A 3,926-nucleotide genomic window follows, 5' to 3' on the forward strand; every position below is an offset into this window, starting at 1 on the left:
AGCATTGGCCCTCTACTATCCGGGCACCATCTAGGACATCATCGAAGTATCTCTCCGGCTTCCGATGATCTTTGCCTTCGGGGGGCCCTGCGGCCACCATGTCGGTGGCCTTCATCTTTGCCCATTACATCTCGACGCAGGCGAAGGCCATCTGGGCACCTTCTATGCAGGCCGAGCGCTTCACAGCATCAATCCTAGGTAGCGTGTCGACGAGCCGCCTCACCAAAACAAAGTAGCTACTGGGAATGGGTTCGGCCGGCCAAAGATGGACTATTAGATCCTTCATGGCCAAACCGGCCACCCTATGCAGCTCCATTAGCTGCTTCAGCTAGTCTTTCAGGGGCGTCGGGTGCTCCGGCACAAGAAACTGTGACCAGAATAGCTTCTCGCCGAGTTCCCCTCCTAGGTTTGGAAGAATTATGCGGCATCGGCGGCACTCCTCGGAAGATCCGAAATGCGTCTAGAGAACTCCACACTCAAGTGAGCAAATGATACGTCTCCAACGTATCTATACTTTTTGATTGTTCCATGCTATTATATTATCATTCTTGTATGTTTTATAATCATTTTATAGGCATTTTATATCATTTTTTGGTACTAATCTATTGACATAGTGCCAAGTACCACTTCTTGTTTTTGCATGTTTTTTACATCGTGGGTAATCAATATCAAATGGAGTCCAAACACAACGAAACTTTTTGTGGATTTTTTTGGACCAGAAGACATCCAATGGGCCGGAGAAGCGCCTGGGGGTGCTCCGAGGGGAGCACAACCCACTAGGGCACGCCTGCAGACCTAGGCGTGACCTGGTGGGTTGTGCCCACCTCAGGTGCCCCACGGACCGCCTCTTTGATCTATAAATACCCCAATATTACAGAAACTCTAGGGGAGTCAACGAAAATCATTTCCAGCCGCCGTAGAGTCCATAACCACCAGATCCAATCTAGACACCATCACGGAGGGGTTCACCACTTCCATTGGTGCCTCTCCGATGATGTGTGAGTAGTTCTTTGTAGACCTTCGGGTCCGTAGCTAGTAACTACATGGCTTCCTCTCTCTCATTTGATTCTCAATACAATGGTCTCTTGGAGATCCATATGATGTAATTCTTTTGCGATGTGTTTGTTGGGATCCGATGAACTTTGAGTTTATGATCAGATCTATCTCTTTTTATCCATGAAAGTTATTTGAGTTTCTTTGATCTCTTATATGCATGATTGCTTATAGCCTTGTATTTCTTCTCTGATATTTGGGTTTTGTTTGGCCAACTTGATCTATTTATCTTGCAATGGGAAGAGGTGCTTCGTAGTGGGTTCAAACTTACGGTGCTTGATCCCAGTGGTAGAAGGGGAACCGACACGTATGTATCATTGCTACTAAGGATAAAATGATGGGGTATATTTCTACATAAAAAGATCTTGTCTACATCATGACATCATTCTTATTGCATTACTCTGTTTCTCCATGAACTTAATACACTAGATGCAGGCACGAGTCAGTCTACTAATCTTGGACGTGATGCCTATATAATAATCATTGCCTGGATATCGTCATGATTATTTGAAGTTCTATCAATTGCCTAACAGTAAATTTTTACCCACCATTTGTTATTTTTCTTGAGAGACGCCACTAGCGAAACCTACGGCACCCGGTTCTCTTTCTCATATTATTTGCCTTTGTGATCTATTTTATTTGCCTTTTATTTTTAGATATATTAAAATGAAAATACAAAATACCTTGCTGCAATTTATTTTATTTGACGTTCGATCTATCAATATTTACAACTCTCTCACGTTTGTTTGCCAATTTCTGGCGTCGTTACCCGAAAGTGATTGACAACCCCTTTTACACGTCGGGTTGCGAGTACTTCTTATTTGTGCGCAGGTGTTGTTTACGTAGTGTTGCTTGGTTCTCCTACTGGTTCAATAACCTTGATCTCATCACTAAGGGAAATACCTACCGTCATTGTGCTACATCATCCTTCCTCTTTGGGGAAATACCGACGTAGTTCTGGCCGACATCAAAAGGAATTTCTGGCGCTGTTGCCGGGGAGGATCATCTACATCTACCAGGTTCCTAATCACAAATTCCATCTCCTCGCAATTTACATTATTTGCCATTTGCCTCTCATTTTCCTCTCCCCCACTTCACAAAAATTTGCCATTTTATTCGCCTTTTTACGTTCGTTGTTTTCTTGCCGGATCTATTTTTGAGTGCAATCTTGTTGCGTAGTCACCATAACTCAAGAGAACACCAAGTTGTGTAATTTCTCAAATACCAACAACAATGATTTTATTGGCACTCCGCTTGCTCCTCCTGCCACTAGTGCGGAGTCTTGTGATATTAATACTGCTTCGCTGAATCTTGTTATGAAAGATCAATTTTCCAGTACTCCTAATGAGGATGTAGCGTCCCATCTTAATACCTTTGTGGAATTATGCGATATGCAAAAGAAAAAAGATGTGGACAATTATGTTGTAAAGATGAAATTGTTTCCGTTTTCTTTGTGTGATTCTGCAAAAAATTGGTTCTCTTCTTTGCCTCATAATAGTATTGATTCTTGGAATAAGTGTAATGATGCTTTTATCACTAAGTATTTTACGCCCGCAAAAATTATCTCCCTTAGAACCCAGATCATGAAGTTCAAGCAACTTGAACATGAGCATGTTGCACAATCTTGGGAAAGGATGAAAATGATGCTAAGGAATTTCCCAACTCATGGGTTAAATCTTTGGATGATCATACAAAAAATTTATGTGGGGTTGAAATTTGTTTCTCATAATCTTTTAGATTCTGCCACGGGTGGGAATTTTATGGAAGTTACTTTGGGTGAATCCACCAAATTGCTTGATAATATTATGGCAAATTATTCACAATGGCATACCGAAAGAGCTCCTACTAGTAAAAAAGTTAATTCGGTTGAAATTTCTTCCTTGAGTGAAAATTTTGATGCTCTTATGAAATTGGTTGCTAGTAAAAGTGCTCCTATCGATTTGAATGATATGCCTTTGTCTACTTTGATTGAGCAAAATAGTGATGCCATAGATGTGAATTTTATCTCGCAAAATAATTTCAATAACAATGCTTATAGAGGTAATTTTAATCCTAGGTCTTTTCCTAGTAATTCCTCTAATAATTATGGTAATTCCTATGGAAATCCTTCTTATAATAATAATAGGAACACCTCTGATCTTGAGAATAATTTTATCAACACGCAAAAAGTTTTCAACACTACCATAGAAGAGAAGTTGAATAAGATTGATGATTTGTCTAGAAGTGTTGATAGAATTTCTCATGATGTGGAAAATCTCAGGATGAAATTTTTTTGTGCCTAAAGTTGAGGAATCAATTAAAGCTCTTTGTGTTTCTATGGATGAAAGTAAGAAAAGAACCGCTATGCTTAGAGCTAGAAGAGAATTTTTAGAAAAAACTATTTTCTAGTCATTAATTTCGTAAAAGTGATGAAGATCTTAAAATGATTGGTGTTTCTTCTATTAATCCCTTGTTTAGTAAAGTTAAGATTGATTAAAAAGGGGCTGGAGAAGAGTCAACTTTAGCTAGAAGGCATCCCGATAATTCAGAGGGTGAAAATCTTGTTGAGAAAATTGATAAAAGTGGGTTTGGAGAGGTTAAAACTTTAGCTACTGATGTACCCACTCTTTAGGATTACAAGGACTTTAATTATGATAGTTGCTATTTGATTGATTTTATTTCTTTGTTGCAATCCATGATAAATTGACCCCACTCTTATGAACAAAATAAAGCTTTTACTAAACATATTGTTGATGCTATGATGAAAACTTTGGAAGAAAAGTTGGAATTGGATGTTTCAATTCCTAGAAAATTGCATGATGAATGGGAACCTACTATCAAAGTCAAGATTAAAAATTATGAGTGTTTTGCTTTGTGTGACTTGGGTGCTAGTG

Source organism: Triticum dicoccoides, chromosome 6A (genome assembly GCF_002162155.2).
Source record: "Triticum dicoccoides isolate Atlit2015 ecotype Zavitan chromosome 6A, WEW_v2.0, whole genome shotgun sequence".
NCBI classification, from domain to species: Eukaryota; Viridiplantae; Streptophyta; class Magnoliopsida; order Poales; family Poaceae; genus Triticum; species Triticum dicoccoides.